At 34.2% G+C, this 21,834-nt stretch overlaps 1 long non-coding RNA gene across 9 annotated transcripts in view; it reads right to left on the bottom strand.

Moving 5' to 3' along the window:
* LOC108191741 (uncharacterized) overlaps nt 1–21,834 on the bottom strand; it is a 218,731-nt gene that overhangs the window by 136,996 nt on the left and 59,901 nt on the right. For 7 of the 9 annotated variants that reach the window (XR_012388139.1, XR_012388138.1, XR_012388133.1 and 4 more), the window contains one exon: nt 8,321–8,396. The exons of 1 other annotated variant lie outside the window; for it this stretch is intronic. This is a non-coding gene — a long non-coding RNA (uncharacterized lncRNA). Of the gene's footprint in view, nt 1–8,320; nt 8,397–20,134; nt 20,286–21,834 lie in introns of all 9 variants that reach the window. One more of the 9 variants, XR_012388137.1, reaches the window with a different exon arrangement.

The following is a 21,834-nucleotide window of genomic DNA, read 5'->3' as shown; positions in this document are numbered from 1 at the left end:
AAAAGTCAAACAATCATTGACTACAAATGAATCAATCATTAAGTGAGTTAGCGAATGAATGAATCATATGAAAGAGTAAATGAATCTTTTAAGAATAACTGAGTGTTTGAACCAGCAAATGACTGAATGAGTGAATGAATGACTTCATTGATTTGATGAGTCGAGTGAATGAATAAATGTAACTTAATAATGAGTGGGTGTGAATGAGTGAGGGGCGACACAGTGGCTCAGTGGTTAGCACTGTCGCCTCGCAGCAAGAAGGTGGCTGTCCCAGCTGGGTCAGTTGGTGTTTCTGTGTGGAGTTAGCATGTTCTTCCTGTGTTCGTATGGGTTTCCTCCATGTGCTCAGCTTTCCCGTCCAAATGATGGTTTAAAGGCATGCAATATAGGTGAACTGAATAAATTGGCCATGGTGGGCTTTACAGTGGCGGAGTGGGTAGCGATGTTGCCTCACAGTAAGGTGGCTGGTTCAAGCCACGGCTGGGTCAGTCGGCATTTCCGTGTGGAGTTTGCATTTTCTCCCCAGGGTTTTCCTCCAGGGACTTTCCCCACAAGTCCAAACACTTGCGCTATTTACCCCTAGTTTTTCGTGATTTTTTTGTTGTTGTGATTTTTCACAATAAAAATGACAAAATTTGTGGTGGTAATTTCCAGAAACTTGAGGACAATTTTGCAATAAAAATAAATAAATAAATAAATAAATAAATAAATAAATAAATAAATAAATAAATAAATAAATAAATAAATAAATAAATAAATAAAATAATAATATTAATAATAAAAATAATATATTTATAAAACATACATTTTTTTCAATATCTTTTAAATATAAAACAAGATTTGTCAGGACCACACTCGAAACCAAGAGGTAAGAAAATAGGGGTACAAAAATAGAATTGGGATTGGGCCTTAAGAACTATTTCATAAAAAGATTGTATCTTAAACATTTTTTTCTTCAAAGCATATTTTTCTATCCTAGTCTTTAACTTTTTAAGAAATAACAAATAATAAAATACATATATCGTTAGCATACAATTATAATAAAAAACATTCCAATGGAGTACAAGACAAACAGATTAGCAATAAAAAAAATTCTGTGAAAGTCAAAATATCACCTCAAATGTGACAAATCCTTTTGTTTAAAATATTTTATACATTTTAAAAGAAAAAACCCAACAAAGATACCCACTGAGATCACAATTTTTTTTAGATATTCACTGCCCTCAGCTGATCAGCTCAGTGAATTACACCTGAACTCCATTGTTCTGCACTGCAATTTATTATTTATAGTCTACAATCCGGCAAAAATAATTAGAAATGACTTCCATATCCACAGGCCTCCTAAAAGATATCGCTCTGATTTATTCACAGCATTAAATGCCCATATTCACCAATAATTAAGATCATTTTCATTTGAAAAACAGCACTAAAGACCCAGATAAGAAAAATTGCAGGTCCACACTCAGTGGGAAGATGATGTAGGAGAGAAAAAAGAGGAAGAAAAAAGGAGGAGGTGAAAGGTCAGGGTTAATGTAAGCATGATTAGTAAACCTAATTATAAGACCTCAGTTTGAGCTCTTAGATGGCCCTGGAAAAGCCAATCACCATTAATCTACAAGCCGCAGAGAGCAATCGCAGCAGCAGAGATTAATGCAGTAATCGGACCACAATTCCTCCTATTTATCATATCCATCATAGCCACACTGATACTGCCAGCACTGAGGGGGGAAACAGCTCACGAATGGCAGCAAACATATTTTAAATTTATCTGATTACCCATTCAAAAAAAAAAAAAGAAAAAAAAGAAAAAAGTAAATACAACACACAACATAAATTCATATTTATAATGACAATTTAATAAAAAATGTATTACAATTATTTTATTGTAACAACAAGACTACTACTACAACAACTACTACTGTTATTATTATTAATAATAATAATAACAAAATTTATATTAATAATTTATTATTACTGTATTTATATTAATAATGATAATAATGAAAATACATTAAAATAATATAAAATGCTCAGTATTGCTGTATTGTGTTGTAAAATAAATATAATTTTGGGATAAAAAAATAATAATAGTAAAAGCAAAAAATAAATAAATGAATAATAATAACAATAATAATAATAAAAGTAATAATAATAATAATAGTAGTAGTAGTAGAAGCAAAAAAATAATATAAAATAATAATAATAATAATTGTAATAATACCTATAGTAGTAAAAAATAATAAAGGCAAACTTAATGATAATAATAATAATAATAATAATAATAATAATAATAATAATAATAATAATAATAATAATAATAATAATAAATACATTGAATACAATATACAATTATCAGTATTACTGCATTATGTGTTGCAGTTAATTTAATAAAGTTATATTAACAGTATTTGAATATTAAATTATTAAATTAAACAAATGATACTCTGGCTTTTACATTAATTACACAGAAGAAAATAATATAAAGGGTCAGGTTTGTTTCTTTAAACAGTTATAACTGTAATGCCATCTTAAAAGGTAAAGGTCATTGCGTGAGCCAACATCCGCACACACAAACACACACTTTTCACTTAAACGTCTGGATAATGTTCACACTGTCACTATTCTCACACTTCAGGGTGGAACTTTGAGAATTCTGGGTGTCCTTTTTCCACCCTCTGACCCTAGTTCAGTTTTTTTCTCAGACAATCAAAGGCCATATGGTAAACATATTTCCCTGCTTCATTGGGTTTTACTACACTTGCTACAAGAATGAAGGAGGTTGTGTCAGGTTCATGAGGGTAAACGATACAGTCAGCCATTAAATAGCTTTTATTTCTGTTAGTGCAGGCTGAACGCCTCTCAGGGACCATTCAAACCTGGCCCTCAAATTATAGAGGAACAACATGAGCAGGAGGACCCATGCTGCCGGCCGGCCTGAGAGGACATGCAGACCCACTGGCTGACCATAAGCAGTAGTTTGTTTATTTCTGACCATAAAGATGTCCTTTTAAAAATATGTAACAAAATGCTTGTTTGCCTAAAGCATAAACAGCTTTTTAGTGGTTGTGTAAAAAAAATTGCTGAAGGAATGTTTCAAGAAAGCTCAAACAACAGCAATTACGGCATATAATTGATTCAAACAAAAGGCTAAAGTAATTTCTACCCATCTAATCTCTAAAATAAGATACATAAATACATCAAATAACACAAAAATAAAATAGGTTACAATTTTTGGTCCCACTTTATATTAAGTGGCCTTAACTACTATGTTATTACTTCAAAAAATAAATACAATGCACTTACTGTGTTTATAATGTATTTAAGAACACTTGTGGTGCTTTTGAGTTGGAATAAAGGTTGGGTTATGGACGAGTTTGGTGGTATGGGTAGGTTTAAGGGTGGGTTAAGGTGTAAGGGATGGTCAACAGTGTATTTACAAATGTAATTACAAAAGTTAATTACAGATGTAATTACATACATGTATTTAATAAAGCATAAGTACACAGTAAATACATGTATTTACACAATAAGTACATTGTAACAAACTATTAATTCCTGTGTAAGTACATATTAGTTAAGGCCACTTAATATAAAGTGGGACCCAATTTTTTGTTTTACAAAAACATAAAAGGAGACAGTGTATTAGCATCAAAGTACTGTTTTAGTTGAACAGATATATGGTAGAGTGCAAAAATAACTACCAATTTGTGCAAAGTAAAAATAATTTTCTATGGAACAAACAAACGAACAAATGAACAAACGAACGGACGAACAAATGGATAAATGAACAGATGAACAAACAAACGAATAATCAAGTGAGCGAGTGAGTAATTCGATTAATGAGGGAATCAATGTGAAAGTGAAATAACGAGTATGTGAAGGAATGAATGAATGAATCAATCAATCAATGGGTGAATGAAAAAAAATCAATGAATGAGTGAATCAAATGGGCGAAGCAGTGGCGCAGTAGGTGGTGCTGTCGCCTCACAGCAAGAAGGTTGCTGGGTCGCTGGTTCAAGCCTCAGCTCAGTTGGCGTTTCTGTTTGGAGTTTGCATGTTCTACCTGCGTTCGCGTGGGTTTCCTCCGGTTTCCCCCACTGTCCAAAGACATGCATCACAGGTGAATTGGGTAGGCTAAATTGTCCGTAGTGTGAGTGTTTGTGTGTATGGATGTTTCCCAGAGATAGGTTGCAGCTAGAAGGGCATCCGCTGCGTAAAAAACATGCTGGATAAGTTGGCGGTTCATTCCGCTGTGGCAACCCCGGATTAATAAAGGGACTAAGCCGACAAGAAAATGAATGAATGAATTAATCAAATACTGAGTGAGAAAATGAATGAGGGAATAAAGGAATCAATAAGCAAAAGTGTAGGAATCAATGTAAGTTAGTGAGTGAAACAATGAGTGAGTGAATAAATGAGTGAGTGATTGGGTAAAATAATTTATAGTGAAAGAGTCAATATGTGAAAGTGTGTGAATAATCAATGACTGAGTAAGTGAGTGAATAATCAATGAGTGAGTGAGTGAGTGAGTGAGTGAGTGAGTGAGTGAGTGAGTGAGTGATCTATACGGAAAGAAATGTGAGTGAACAAATAAGTAAAACAAGTGAGTGAATGAATAAATCAAACAGTGAATTAAAAATCAATGAGTAAGTAAATAATCAATGAATGAGTGAATGAATGAATTCATGGGTGAAAGTGAAGGAATGAGTGAAAAAGTGAGAATGAGTGAATAATCAATGAGTGAGTGAGTGAGTGAGTGAGTGCGTGAGTGAGTGAGTGAGTGAGTGCGTGAGTGAGTGAGTGAGTGAGTGAGTGAGTGAGTGAGTGAGTGATCTATACGGAAAGAAATGTGAGTGAACAAATAAGTAAAACAAGTGAGTGAAGGAATAAATCAAAGAGTGAATTAAAAATCAATGAGTAAGTAAATAATCAATGAATGAGTGAATGAATGAATTCATGGGTGAAAGTGAAGGAATGAGTGAAAAAGTGAGAATGAGTGAATAATCAATGAGTGAGTGAGTGAGTGAGTGATCTATACAGAAAGAAATGTGAGTGAACAAATAAGTAAAACACGTAAGTGAATGAATAAATCAAAGAGTGAATTAAAAAAATCAACGAGTAAGTAAATAATCAATGAATGAGTGAATGAATGAATTCATGGGTGAAAGTGAAGGAATGAGTGAAAAAGTGAGAATGAGTGAAAAATCAGTGAGTGAGTGAATAAATGAATAAACAAGTGAGTGAAAGAATCAATAAGTGAATGAATAGTCAATGAGTGAAGAAATCATTGAGTGAGTGAGTGAATGAATGAATCAATAAGTGAAAGGGAAGGAATAAAAAAAACTGTGAGTAAATACATGAGCAAACAATTGAGTGAATGAATGAATCAATGAGTGAGAGTTAAAGAATCAATGAGTAAATGAGTGAATAATCAATGAGTGAGTGAATGGATGAATCAATGAGTGAAAGTAAAATAATCAATGAGTAAATGAGTGAATAATCAATGAGTGAGGGAATGAATGAATCAATGAGTGAAAGCGAAGAAATCAATGTGAGTAAAAAAATCAATAAGTAAATACATAAGTAAACAAGTGAGTGTTTGAATGAATCAATGACTGAGAGTGGAAGAATCAGAATGTGAGAGAGTGAGTGAACAATCAATAAGTGAGGGAATAATTGATGAGTGAGTGAATAATCAAAAAGTAAGTAAATAAATGAGTGACAACAAATATAAGAATCTAATATACACAAAAAGTTAAGTCAGACATTTATTCAAACCAATTCCCTACCATCAGAATACTGTATTAAAAGAACTTACTGATTATTTACACACTGTTTCACTAACTCTTTCTGCACTGTGAAAAATCTTTTTAAGATTTAATTTTATTAACTGAAGAACAAAAGGGATGAAAGAGCTTTACCGTTCATTATCCATTGTGCTTTACTTGTTTTCAGGCTAGAATATTCGATTAAGCTCAAGATTCAATCCCCATTAAACTCCCACTGATACAATTCCTAAATTTACCTTAAGACAATTTGGATAAAAATTGCCTCTCTATTCAATACCTAAAGCTTAATTGCTGATTACAATTCATGACAGTTTCCAATTCCATCAAGATAATATTGATTATTCTACTATCAAGAAAACATTTCCTTTTTTGTTAAGAGGCTAAGACATCAAATAGCCATTATGTGTCTGGTAAACAACATTAGAGCTTAATTATGTTACTCCAAGCTCCAGGATATTGGCAACTTGTGCCCTGCTGTTTTCCTTCAGTCTTTAATCCCCAGTTGTGGTCACTATATGTCCTTCATTGGTCCGGACAAGGAAAGGAACTTGTAATTCAATCCTCATGCATATATAGAGTGTGTTACAGGCCCGGCGCTACGGGGGGGCAAAGGGTGGCATTGCCCCCTCAGACAGAGTTTGTGCCCCCCCAGTTTTTATAAAGGATTGTTCACTCAAACTGAAAATTCTTTCTGTCATTAATTATTAACACTCCCGTCCTTCCAACCTTCAGAACACACATTTAAATATTTTAAAATATATGACATAGCAATTAAATTATGAAAATGGTGAGGTTAAAGCTAGTCCTATAGTCCAGAGATCCGGTCCCCGCGTCAGGTCTGGTGCGCCCGTAAATAGCCTTTAAAACGCGCACACGGCGATGGAGGCGCACTCAACTCACAAGGGAGAAAATGGGTGACATGATAGGAGCAGCTTAATTCATTACATGTTTTGGTTAACTAATTATTTAAACACAACTCTCTTGAGCTCTAAAAGGAAAAAACACATAAGAAATTTGCTGTTAAATTAATTTTAGCAGAGACGCAACTGCCAGTCATTTATTAGTTATTCGGGAAGATGTAGCCTAATAAAAATGTTTTAATAAAAATAAATAGTTTACTGCACAGTCCCACAGTAGGCTACACTATAAATAATATAATATTTTAATTTATTTATTAATATTATTATTAATATTATTACAATTAAGCTAAAATTGACAAAACGCAGAACCCTTTGAATGTTTGCTTTCATTTTGCTGAAAAGTGCACTTTTACAGTTGCGTAGAGAAACATCCCATTATGCAACTGCAGTCAAGGTATAACACATAATAAATGCATTTTGCGTTTAAAGATGATCGGCCTGCGAAGTCAAGTTTGCAGTGTTATAAATGGAATAGGTATAGTGCTTAAGTGGATTTACCGCGGATCAACCGAGAAATCTCGTGCGCTGCAGGTAGGCAGAATGATAATCTTTTAAAAGTATGTAACTTAGGCTATACTGCTATTTGCTCATGCAAAATTAAACAACATAAAATATATTGTAGATCTGTTTTGAGAGCTAAAATACAACACATCGAGTTTGTTTTGAATTAGCTCATGGCCCTAAAATGAAAATAACCTGAAAACAAGCTATTAAAAAAGGCCTAATAAATAAAATAATTAATAAATAAAATGACGGGTAGGCCTAGAAACTATGGTACATATGGTTTATGATGGTTTACTATATCACGAAAAAAGCACATTTATAATAGCCTTAGACAAATCTTTGTTTTTACATTTAAAATGATGAAAAAAAAAGTTATACAGCATATAAAAATTTAACCAATTTTCACGGTAATAACTGTGAATTTTTGTATCTTTTTTAGGTATTTTTCTGGCTACACTAATGCCTTAAAATGTAACTAAGTAATTGTTTTGAATGACATTAGATTGTCACATTTAGCTTTTCCCCAACACTGATGTTGGTTGTGAAGCGTGATGACTCGGTTAAGCTGATTTCACTATATTTATTTACCGGTTAAATGAATTGTCTGATCGTGGGTCAGCTTGCATGTGTGGGCATAATTTGACGTCTTTACCTAAAACTTTAAACATTCATAGGGCTGTTATTTGAAATAAAACGGAAATAAGGAGAATAACATATGATTTAAAGCACTCGTTTGGCACTGAAGCCACCATCAGTCTGCATTAATAAGCGGTATGCATTACCATCGTTAATAAAATTCGTAATAGCGAAACTGCGTATTGTTATTACTATTAAAACGTAGCCTATATTACTGCCTTAGGTCAGTAACTTAGGCAGTAATGCAAAGTAATAATAAATGCGAATAAATAGCCTAAATGAAAGAAACAAGAGACCAAAATCAGTCACCAGGTCTAGTGCCCCCCTATGGATTTAAAGTGCCCCCTCAGTTTTGACTTCCTGGCGCCGGGCCTGGTGTGTTATATGGAGTCTTGTGTCGGGCCTTTCTGTTTCAGTTCATAACAGTGGGCTATAACTCACAGAGACAGACCCCTGAACCCGAGCACTGACCTGCATCTGGACAGCATCTGAGGTCAGTCCAACAAGTGCTGAGCCATCTGTGCAGATCTCCACTTGCCCTCTAAATCTGAAGTACAGAGCAAAAAAAAAGAAGAAAGGATAGGATAGGATAGAGGACAAAAAAAAGGGAAAGAAATGCAACATGAAGACATGGAAGAAGAGCAGAGAGTGTTTATAAACAAGCAGTGGATTTATTTACATTACTTATGAATCCAAAATTTTTTTTTATTTTTTTAAATCCTGCACTTTTCTTGTGCACAGATGTGCTTCAAATGCTTTGAAAGCACAATTAGTCCTGTTGCACACAAAAATATAGAGGACTATAAAACATGTGCTGGATAAGCTGGGGCTTTATTCCGCTGTGGCAACCCCTGATTAATAAAGAGACTGAGCTGAAAAAAAAAAAATTAAGGAATGAATGAATAAATTGCTCATATTTATATATAAGAATATGAGCAATATCACCCAAATAGCAGTGCGATGTGGCTGTATATTGGCACTAGTGGGAGCCGTGCATTGGCACGTACAGCCACATTGAACTTCTACACGTGCAGTTCGATGGCATAATCGTGTTTATAAAAATAAAATTAAATACGGAGTCTAAAAAAACTTTTGAACGAGGAACTACTTTCTTCTGTCATTCATTCACATCTGCAGCTGACGTAAAAACAGCAGAAGCCATTACTAATTCACCAACATCATTTTAGAGATAGTGTTTGAATGATTCTCTAGCATAATGTTTTAAGTGATGACAAAACAGGTGATTTTGTTGACATTTTAAGATTTAAGACATTTAAGACTGTATTTCATGCAGTTATTTTAAAGAAAATAACTGCATGAAATACTATCAATCTACAGAGATATCTCCCAGTATTTCTCTGTTGCAGTTGGGAGATCACAATATTACCAGTGCTTAATTTGTGAATTGTGACGTCCTGGAACAGATCAGGGTAACGGATCCAGCATGTTAAATTTTGTATGTTGAAATTTTGATTATTAGCTTTTGACTGTATACCAAAACTCAACACCCATTTAATTTGGGTAGTTTTAAGTAAGTGACAAAAATAAAACATCCAAAAAAAAAAAAAAAAGTTTTATAATTCAATCTAATAAAAAACTTTGTCCTTTAAATTAATAAGAAAAGTTTCAAATGAACTGAATTAACAAAAAGTAATGAAAAAAATTTAAAAGTTATTTGAAAGTTATTTCTTTCAATTTCTAATGTTTACAACTTGTCCTGCTATATATAAAAATATAAAAGAAAATTTATACAATAAACTAATATATAAATAATATCAAAATAATATAAATATATATTTATTTTTACAATGACAAAACTTACAATGAGTGGCACTCCAAAAACAGTGAAAATAAACAACAATGACACAATTTTGTATGTTTAAATTTAGATTATTAGCTTTTAAAGACAACTGTATACCAAAACTCAACACATCTCTAATTTGTGTAGTTTTAAGTGACAAAAATAAAGCATAAAAACTAAACAAAACTAAATTTTATTTAGCATTGTTTTATAATTTTACTTGTAAATCAAATAATGTTCTTTAAAATAGAGAAAAGTTACAAAAAAAATGGATCACAAATCTAAACTAAAATTAAAGTTATTTCTTTTAATTTCTAAGATTTTCATAATTATTTGGAGCATGCCAGATGTGTCATTTTCAGCCTGATCTCACAAAGAAACATACCTTTTTTATGTTTCGTCAATATAGCGGCTAATTCGTACGAACTTGTACAAGTTCAGTCATACGAAAATGTACAATTTTAAAAAGGAGGAGTGGCACCAAACCCCATCTCTAAACCAATGAGCAAATCATACTAAACCAGGGGTGCCCAAACTTTTTCATATAAAGGGCCAAAAACCAAATATTGAGAGTCGTGGGGCAAAGGTAAACATACAAAACTATATTACATTAAAGTTGCCATGGGTAATTTCCTAATTTACTTAATTATATTTTAAAATAAACAGAAACATTACTTTAAATGACATAACCTAATGCAGTATAACTAATGCAGTATAACTAAATTATAACTTAATGCAATAAAAACATAAACAATCACATTTATAACAGTGGAGTTCAATCCTGAACACATTAGTCAAGCAGAATCTGCCTTTGACTTGATTTGCTCAACAAACTCTCTGCATTGCTGGGCGACAGTATGTGTATTTAAACAAAATCAGATTAATTTAAGCCATTTAATTGAAACACTTAATTTTAGTTAGCTTTTAACAATAAAACATCAAACCATCCCCATAATTCTCCTTCTGGAATGGCTGGCCAAACCATGTGCCCTAGTTTGGGCATCACTGTACTAAACTGATCATACGAATTCATATGACTTAGCCCCTAAATAAAAAATTATTATGAACTGCCATGAGGTTGTGTTGGTATTTTTAGGTAGTTACAACAATATCGAACAAAATCAAGCAAAATAGAATATAAATTGTTATCTTAATATGTATTTAGCCAAATCAGTTACTTAACTTTTTCAAAGTGAAACATTAGAAAAAAAAAAGAAAATGAACAAAAGCAAGAGATAGATTTTGACACATCTAAGTAAAACTTGAAAGATGTGTTTGCCCTTTAGGGAAAATCTGATTCGGAGACAGTTTCTACACACCCTTTGATTGTGTGATGGTCAATGGCACATGAAAGACTAAAAAAACATCCTACAGACAAAATGTACGCCTACATTTAAAGGGCAGAGAAATCCAGGTGCCCTACTGAGACAAGGACACTTAAAAGAGCTGCAGAAGCGGCCCTGGGGTCCGAAATCTGTGCACAGGATGAGGTCGATCACTACAGGAAATAAACAACCGCATAACAGCAGAGGGAAATGTTTAACTCCGGAGTGAGGGATGAAAAAGAGAGAGAGGCGTTAATCAAACGACAAGGATGTTTGGCTGAGCAGCTGTGATAGGAGGAGGATAGAAGACATCGGGAAGAGATAATGAACAACAGATCGGCCCCGGGGCGGCCTCAGGTGCACTTATCAGGATCTTAACTCTCATGCTATTTGGAAGAAAGCATAAATGCGATCCTGCTGATGCTAGTCTCCAGAAAAGACTTTTAATTAATATGAATTTAAATGTAATGACTAGACACATTACAACTTACATTAAAATTAAAGACAGTTGAAGTCAGAATCATTAGCCCTCCTGAATTATTAACTCCCTGTAAAATTTTTCCAATTTTTGTTTAACAGATACATTTTTTTTCAACACATTTCTAAATATAATAGTTTTAATAACTCATTTCTAATAAATGATATATTTTGCCATGATGACAGAAATTATGTTCCAAGTTTCAGAAAAAAGTAAAAGTTTGTTTTCACAGTTCTTGCGGCTCCTATAAATGAGACCAAATTATTCATTTATTCGTTAATTTTCCTTCGGCTTACAGTTGTCCCTTTGTTTATCAGGGGTCGCCACAGCTGAATGAACCGCCAACTTATACAGCATATGTTTTACGTGGCGGATGCCTTTCCAGCTGCAACCCAGTACTGGGAAACATTCATACACACTCATTAACACACATACTCTACGGCCAATTTAGTTTATTCAATTCACCTATAGCTCTTGTCTTTAGACTGTGGGGGAAACAGGAGCATCCGGAGGAAATCAACATGGGGTGAACATGCAAACTCCGCACAGAAATGCCAACTGGCCCAGCCAGGACTTGAACCAACGACCTTCTTGCTGTGAGGCGACATTGCTAATCACTGAACCACTGTGTCGCCCAGAAATCGAAACATAAAAAGTAGCATAAAACTAGCTGTTATTTTGGCTAAGTTAAAAAATTAATTGCTCCAAGTGTTTTTTTTTTTTATTTTCACATTCAATGCTTTATGTTGCACAACAAATGTGTTACGTGGACACTAGTACACACACACACACACACACACACACACACACACACACACACACACACACACACACACACACACACACACACACACACACACACACACACACACACACAAAACAAACAAAAACCCGAAGAACTAAATTATGCTCACACAGAATGTGTTTGTAATGTAAATTTAATGGTCAGATGACGCACTACAACTAACCATCAAATTACCTAATCTGTTACATCCAGCAAGGGGGATAAAGAGATGGAAATTGGTGCAAACGCTCTTCGTTTTTATATTTAGTGTCACATAATCAAAGGCAAATGTGCTTTGCAATTTAAAAACAATTATTTGCATATACAAAAAGGCAAGACTAAATGATTCTCATAAAAAGGGGGCTTGTAATGTAAATTTAATGACTAGACAACAACCTATTGTGAAGTTATGAAATTAAGCAGGGGGTTAATAGGCTCGAAGGACTGAAAATGCTTTCCACTTTTTACAGTGTATTGCAAGGTAAACATACCATTTATAATCAGTTATTTAGTCCCAGAACTATTTTAATCACTGCAAAAAAAAAAAAAAAAGTTTGTCTTGGAGTTTCTGACTTGTTTTTAGTCATATATATATATATATATATATATATATATATATATATATATATATATATATATATATATATATTTAGGGATGAAACGGTTCACAAAAATTACGGTTCGATTCGACACAGTGGTGTCACAGTTCGGTACGTTTCGATACAGCAAAAAAAGCCAGAGGATTTCTCTGATGGAACTTTTTATTGTATTAAAACTAACATCATAAAAGTTTGACCTGTTTTTTTTTTTTTTTTTTTTACTTTAAACAGTGATAGAGCTATACTCCCGGGGTTTCTGCTTAGCAGCAAATAAAACAAATCCTTCTTTACACTCAAAACCAAAAAGCTGCTCATAAAATATATATATATATATATATATATATATATATATATATATATATATATATATATATATATATATATATATATATATATATATAAATATTGTAGCAGTAAACAAAAAAAGAACAATTTACTTTTTATATGGAACTCAGTTTCAATCAATTTTTAAGTATTTTTTTATTTTCAGAAATTTTCAGAAAGATGAGTGTCCACCTTTTCCTCAGACAGCACAGATCTGCTTGATTTGACTCATTGTCACCTGCCATTTTATTGGAGAGAGGCAGAGAGCAAGCAAGTGTGGAGAGAGAGGGAGAGGGAGAGAGAGGGAGAGAGAGAGAGACTAGCAAGAAGAAAAAATAATAATATTCATAACGCAACAGGAATGTACAGGAATGTAACAGTGGATCTGAAAGCAGGAATTATCTGACTGAAATGGGCTTATGAAGGAATAATGTAACGGGGCTCTATTAAATTTAACATTTTCTTTAAACCCGACATTTTCACTACCGATTAAGATCTCTCAGATGTTTTTTTTCCACCACTCTCTTGGTAGCGGTGATGGTGCGCGACCATAGCGCGACGTATCTGAAGAGCGGTGGAGGCGTGTGCGTGCGATGTACCTGAGCAGCGGGGGTGAGTTGTGCCCAACGTACCTGAAGAGCTGGGAGGGAAGCGGTGGAGAGGGGTGTACGACGTATTTAAGGACCGGGGAAGATGCGCGATTTCCAGAAGATTATCATTCGTTTGTGAGCATCCAGCTGTCTCCCGAAGCTTCCGAGAGACTTGGGATGTCTGGGATTACATTAACGTTACTAGCCATTTTGCGAGCTAGTGCCTGGAGAAGTGTTTGGCGATTGGCTTTTTTGTGTCAGGGGTCCAGGGTTGCTGGGGCAACGGGGGCGGAGCCAGTACGAGCAGACAGGCTGACACAGAAGCTAGCAAGATTGCTAATGAGTGCATCATGCTTTAATAAACAGTTCTGTCTGGTTCTTGAATCTGATTGGCTGATAGCCGTGCAATATTTTGCCAGTAACAGCACTCGTCCAGCCTCTTTAGCTTTTACCCTTGTGTATTACTCCACCTACATACAGCAACAAGCTGAGGACACTCTACAGTTTGATAAATATTGCTGCTGTTGGACAACATAATATACTTTTGAGGCTTTTGTAATCGAGAATGTAGTTGCTGTAGATTGCAACTATGTAGTTTCCTTATAAGGATAGTGCCTATTTTTAAATATTTATATTTTTTGCAGTGTAAGCATTATGTTTAAACATGTACCTATATAATTTCACCTTTTATGACTTAAAATATGAAATAGGTTACATTAAATACAATATAACACACTGTATTGCTACCCAGGAACTTTTTTAAAAGACTTACAAATTGCTGCTGAATTATTACGATGAGCAAATAAATACTTAAAAGCACACACACACACACACACACAAACACACATATACACACACACACACACACATCCCATCTGTCAGTGCAATGACTTAGCAGGCGCAGTCGGTGGCCCATCAGTGTGGTTCTCCATCAGAGAGCAGCATCTGTTTGCAGCAACAGAGAAACACTGATGAACCACAGGAGGAAGAGGAATTGGACGTGACGAGGAACACTATCGCTCTTCAGAGAACGGGATGAGTCGCTGGAGACGTGCTGAATGAATATCTCTAGCATTGCGACCTGGGGTTTAAATCACACTACAAGTTTTCAGACGAGTCACTAAGTGCTGTGAGGAGCTGATGACTGATATTATCAGGGTCACGAACCATGGAGAAATAAGTGGGACTGTAAACTCAAGGCCAGCAAGAAGAGCTCACATGGTTTGATGAAAATAATTGTAAGTTGTACGCACTCCAGCCAATACATTGCAAATTCGGTTACACTGAATGGTTTGGTTTAGGTCACAACTCATGGTGTTAACTAACCCTAAACTAACACTACTACCCTAATAAACTAACTTGCTATGTATTACATACAGCACCTTTAAGTACAGTAAGGACTTGGTGCTGCATGTGCTGAGGGTACTAATTACAAAGGTGCTTAATTAAAAATTGTTGGTGCTTTAAAATATCCTTTAAATTCCCTGAATCTGCTGTTCATGAAAGCTTAGGAACCCTGTTAGTATATAAAAGTATTATCTTATTTCACATTCCTTATCCTACCAAAAACCTAAATCCAACTTCTACTTTACTTTTAATACAAGCAAGTTAGTAGTTTATTAAGCTAGTAATGTTAGTTAAGGGTTTGTTAATAGTTGTGACCTAAACCAAACCCTTTAGTGTTAAAGAATCTGCAATGTATTAGCTGGAGTGCGTACAACTACAGAGTACAGATATACAAAGATTTTCCAGTATTTCTCTATTGCAATTGGGAGATCACAATAATTAACCCAGAAAAAGCCAAAGCAAACACTACCAGATTACTATATAAATACTGCACTGCAACACACAAAAGAGAGAGATCAAGTTAGAATGTCACTTATCAGTTTTATAATGATTTGATCAGCTGTAGTTTGAAATGTAAATAAAATATTCTTTAAATTCCCTGAATCTGCTGTTCATGAAAGCATGGGAACCCTGTTAGTAGTTATAAAAGAATGATCTTAATCTACATCCCTAATCCTTTCCAAAACCTAAACCCAACTTCTACTTTACTTTTAATACATAGCAAGGGGTATACAAACTCGGTGTCTTATATAAATATAAATAAGCATATATCAAATAATATTAATAACAACAACAACAACAACAATAATAAATTAACTGGCTACAACACCTGGTTAAACGTGTTTGATTAAGCACCTGAAGCTTCATTTGTTTTCTCATTTTATCCAGGATCACTGGAAGAGTCACCCGGTTAATGTGTAACCTATACTATTGACTGTATTCATATTAACTCACTGTCAATCTGGCAACATCTCATTGACTGCAAACATCTCATTGAGTTTAAACTGATGATGTAACAGGATTGGTCTATTGACAGGTCATCAGTTACATGGTTAGTGACCTTTATTTGGCATCTGCAAGTCACTTATATAGAACTGGATGAATTGTAGATTTTGTGCTATATATGCACAACACTGTAATTAATCTATAATCAATATACAGCCAGGCATCCATCTATTTATTTACACACACGCACGCTCACAAATATGCGATTAATTCTAAGTATCCACGTGGCTGGAAAGAAAGAAAGAAAGAAAGAAAGAAAGAAAGAAAGAAAGAAAGAAAGAAAGAAAGAAAGAAAGAAAGAAAGAAAGAAAGAAAGAAAGAATCAGGAAAGGTAAAGAAATCAGGAAAAGTAAGGAAAGAGAAACAGGATGAAAGGAATATAGGATACAGGAAAAGGAGAAATGGAGAATAAAAAGAAATGAATAAACAGAAGGAAGGATGTTGAGAAATATAAAAGGAAGACACAAAAAAGATAGAATGACAAAAAAACCAAGAGAAAAAATAAGGATGAATAGAAATAAAAGAAGAAAAGAAAGAGAAAAAAACATGAAGGAAGTAAAAACAAAAAAATGAGAGGAAAGGAAGGAGAAAATGACTAGAAAAAAATCAGGAAGAGGAAAGAGTGAAAGAAACAAATAAAAAAAACAAATCAAAATGATTACCTAAGTGAAAACTTATAAAAAAGACAAGAAAAAAGAAATCTATAGAAAATTAAAGAAAGAAAGAAAGAAAGAAAGAAAGAAAGAAAACAGGTGGGGAAAATTAAGCAAAGAAGAAGGAAAGAAAACAAAAACGGGACAATGAAAAGCTAAAAAGAAAAGAAATATGATCAAAGGAGAGACAGGAAAACCGGAAAATAAACAGAAAGAAGATAATAAACAAAAGAAAAAAAGGAAGGAAGGAAGGAAGGAAGAAAGTTAACAATTTAAGAAAACAATCAGAAAAAGGAAAGAAACAGAAAAGGGGGTAAATGGAAAATAAATGGGATGAAATGAATTGTAGAATAAAAATCAAATAAACAGAAGGAAGGAAGGAAGGAAGAGGAGAAAAAAGGAAGGAAGGAAGGAAGGGGGAAAGGAAGGAAGGAAGGAAGGAAGGAAGGGGGAAAGGAAGGAAGGAAGAACGGAAGGAAAGAAGGAAGGAAGAAAGGAAGGAAGAGGGAAAGGAAGCGGGAGGGAAGGAAGGAAGGAAGGAAGAAAAGGGGGGAAGGAAGGAAGGAAGGAATGAAGGAAGAAAAGGGGGGAAGGAAGGAAGGAATAAAGGAAGAAAAGGGGGGAAGGAAGGAAGGAAGGGAGGGAGGAGGGAGTGAAGGAAGGAAAGGGGGAAGGATGTTGAGAAAGATACAAGACAGACAGAAATATATAATTAAGAAAATCCAACAGAAAAAGGAAGGATGAATAGAAACAGAATAAGAAACATTAAGTAAAAAATTAAAAAGAATAGAGGAAAAAGAGAAAATAAAAAAAACATGAAAATAAGAAGTGCAAGAAACAAATGGAAAAGATTTGCCTCTGTGAAAACATTTTGAAAAAAAATGGCAAGATAAAAAGGAAAAAAGTAATGCATAAGAGGCCAGAGATGCTGAGAGCAAATCCAAGCTCACAGCACAAGCACAATCTATCAGATCAGAGCAGGACTGTCCTCCCTCTGCCTGAGGACATGAGACCCATCTGAAATCCCCACCACTTGCTCTTCCTCTTCACACTGATTGTGCTCTGGGATGCTGGTGGTCTCTCATCGGCCATTTAACAGTGCCAGGGGGTCCAACTAACTGCCATTTCTCCCTCTTTATATGCTAATGCTGGTGTTTATGAAGTTGTCCTCTCTGTGATTGGTAGCAGCTTGCACTGGCTGAGGGGGAACCGGTGCGGGCCTGTGGCTCTTCCTGAGGTGATTGAGATGATCTCCAGAAGGCAGGTGGACTGTGGGTCATTTCAACAGATCTGGGATGGACTTCAGCATTGGACACCAGCTGTTCTTTACTCAACTGAGGTGTCATGACCCTTTGATAACCATCATAAAGTAATGAGCTCTCCCTGTAATCACAGCCACTTTCGCTGCATGAGCTGTCTGACGGGGACAGCATAAAACCATAAGAAGCCTTTTCTGAGTTTTGTTTTTTTGTATATTTATATATATTTATTGGCTCTGTACTGTAGGTAGTACTGTCGCCTCACAGCAAGAAGGTTGCTGGATCGAGCCTCGGCTGGGTCAGTTGGCGTTTCTGTGTAGGGTTTGCATGTTCTCTCTGCATTTGCGTGGGTTTCCTCCGGGTGCTCCGGTTTCCCCCACAGTCCAAAGACATGTGGTACAGGTGAATTGGGTAGGCTAAATTGTCCATAGTGTATGAGTGAGTGAGTATAAATGTTTCCCAGAGATGGGTTGCAGCTGGAAGGGCATCAACTGCGTAAAACATGTGCTGTTTTGACCAAGTCAAAAAAGAAAATAACTGAATATACATTTTTGCATATAATATTTTATTGTATGTATGCATCTTTATATGCATTTATTACAGTAATTTTTGTTTGATAATAATAGTTTATTATTATTAATAATAATAATAATAATAATAATAAATAAAAAACAACTAAAACTTTAACTAAAATCAAAACCAAAGAAAAATACAGAAACAAAACAAAAAATAGTTTAAGCTGTTATTTAAAACTGCAATAATATTTTCATTAGACTAAAACTACACTTTGTAAAGGGGAGATGTAAATATCAGTATCAGAAAATATACATTTTTAGCATGCCTGTGTAATAATATATTCAAATATTTTCCAAGTGCTGTTTAATGTAGAGAGAAATATTATTTTTAAAGATAATAGTTTTAATAATTTCTAATAATTTTTTTGTCTTTGTCATGATGACAGTACACACATTTACTGTCATTCACACATATTTTACACATAACATACTAGTTATTTTGCAATATATTACAATTCTGCTTAAAGTTCAATTTCAAGGTGTAACTAGGTTAAAAATAGGCAAGTTTTTGAAAAAAAAAAAAAAACGGTGGTTCATTCTGTAGAAAATCAAAAATACTAAAAATAATTTCTAAATGGGGCTTATAATACTATAATATTGTTACAAAAACGTAAAAACTGATTTTATTTTAGACCAGACTTTCTCCAGAAGAAAAAAATAAATAAAAAAAAGAACAAAAAAAAAGGAAAAGGATGAAAGAAAGACACATGAAAAGGTAGGAAAATGGAGAATACAATGAAAATAAACAGAAGGAAGAAAGAAAGAAAGAAAGAAAGAAAGAAAGAAAGAAAGAAAGAAAGAAAGAAAGAAAGAAAGAAAGAAAGAAAGAAAGAAAGAAAAAGAAAGAAAGAAAAAGGTAAGAAAACAAAAATATCAGGAAAAGAAAAGACTAAAAAAAACAGAATGAAAAAAAGACACAGGAAGGAATATGAAAATGAAAATACAAAGAAAATAAACAGATGAAAAATGAAAAAAAGGAGATATTTCCCATGATTCACTTGGGAAATATTTGAAAAAGAATTTAAATTTCACAGGAGGGCAAATAAGTTTGCATATTGTTAGATAGAAAACTGACTGATAAACGTGTCTTCCTTATCAGGTAACTTGAAGTTTTAATATTTCAGGTCATTTTAATTTAATTAGCTAACAACTTTCAAACATTCTCAAAATATCAAAAGATCCATTTGTATCTTGTTGGGAAATGTTTGCATATGATCATCAAAAAGCATGCCACTTAGAGCGAAAAACTAAATGCAGGCATTAAAACTTTGCGGAGACATTCAAATGTTAATGAAAGACTCTTGAAAAGAGAAAGGAATCCTTTTCTTCAAGTGTTCTTATGTACTGTAATCTTAGACGGCCTCTTCAGACTAAGCTAACTTTCCATTGTGCGACCCTACACAATGAGACCAAATCTCTCTTTAAGGTCCAGTTGAGTTACTTATTAACTGACTAATGACTTGCTGTAAAAACCCATTGTCTCAAAGGCTAAAGAAAAGATTCAGAGTAGAGGAAAGGAAGGAGGATTCTAATAGAGAGAATTACCTTGACATGTGCTTCCCATTGGCACTGCAAACCTCAGGCCTTCATTACAGCCGGCAACATTGAGAATGGAAAACAATCGGAGGAAGAAAGGCCTATTCTTCTGCCCTGAACCTTGTGTGAAGGAACCAGGCTGGTTATTGCAGCATGAATCCTATACAGACACAATGAAATTTACTACCGTCAGCTTCCAAGACCCCCTTCACAGGCCCAATTACTAGAAAATAGAGGATAATGGGCAACTGATTGGTGCTAATGGATTTATTCTTCAGCTAATGTGCCTCAATATCTGTTCTTTACATTCAAGTCCAAAAATGTAAAGTCATAAATCAAGCATCATCAAGACTCTCGAAGGCTGAATTTACACTGCATGGTTCAACTGACTCAATTCTCAATTTTTTCTCCCATGTGGCAAAGATCGCATATGGTCCATGTGCGTGTAAGCAGGAAATCACATGAATTCCGATTAACTCAAATCAGATTCAGGCCTTGTTCATCTGTTGATATTTATCTGATATGAATCGGATCTGTGTTCTCGTGTCTGCAGTGTAAGCAGGTAGATCGGATTTTCACCTCTCAATGTGAGTCGCGCATCATTAAAAACCATAGCGAATGACATCAAGTCTGACACTTTCATTTTAGAACAGACTTCAGCAGAGTCCCAAACCTTAAATCTTAAACACCAGGAGTAAAAACCTTTTATATTGTCATATAGAACAAGTATTTAAGCATGTTAACGAGAGCGAGAGAAAGACAGCGCAACATCTACCATGTAACCAATATAAACTAATATAAAACTGTTGTATGCATCACGTGCATAAATCCCACCATGAACATTACATTAAGATGCCTACGGGTTTAAAAACGGCTAAATTAAAAGAAGATGGCCAAATGAGAACTTTTCTGTCATAAACTATAGTAAAACTAAAGTGATGCAATAAATGAAACCCTGCAAACAGATATAGGAACGGAGAAAAGGGCGCTCTTTAATTATTATCAGCTGTCAGTCAGCACTCGCTCTTTTTTCCCTGGTCATTGCGCCTTTGCTGTGTGCTGTGTAAATACAGACAATTGGATACGAGTCACTTTTAAAAGATGATGTAAGGATAGTCACTAAATCGGAATTGACCATCAAGATCTGCAGTGTAAATGCAGCATAAAATGCACAGTTATGGACAGATATTTAAAGAAAGAAAAGGGGATTTCTCACAATAGTTCCATAAATTATATTGATATTCAATTCAATTCATGTTTTTTCTTTAGCGCTTTAACAATGTAGATTGTGTTAAATAAGTTCTAGTAAATTCCAGATTTCAGAGCTGAAGTTCAGTTTAGTTCGATTCAGTGTGGTTTACACTGAAGAGCAAATCCATCGATGCGCAGCTCCACAACTTTCAATCCAACAAAGCCAGTGGTGACAGTGGCGAGGAAAAAAAAACTCCACTAATTGATGCTTGCATAATACTGTTATTTTTTCTAAAGTATGAATAAATGATTCACATATGCAACCAAAATTTACATTGTAACTAAGTAACTAGTAACTAAGTAACTAAGTGGTTATTTTATATCCATGAACTATTTGATATCAGCTGTTATTTAATTGGCTTTAGTTGGAGGTTTAGAAATAGTTTGTTGCAGTTGTATTTTTCACTCAGTTTTACTCTGTCTTAAAACGGTCCTATAAAGTGCTTTGAAATTTGCAT

This window comes from Danio rerio, chromosome 12 (assembly GCF_049306965.1).
Source record: "Danio rerio strain Tuebingen ecotype United States chromosome 12, GRCz12tu, whole genome shotgun sequence".
NCBI lineage: Eukaryota > Metazoa > Chordata > Actinopteri > Cypriniformes > Danionidae > Danio > Danio rerio.
Note: the sequence above shows the minus strand (reverse complement) of the source record. Positions and strands in the feature narration are given on the sequence as shown.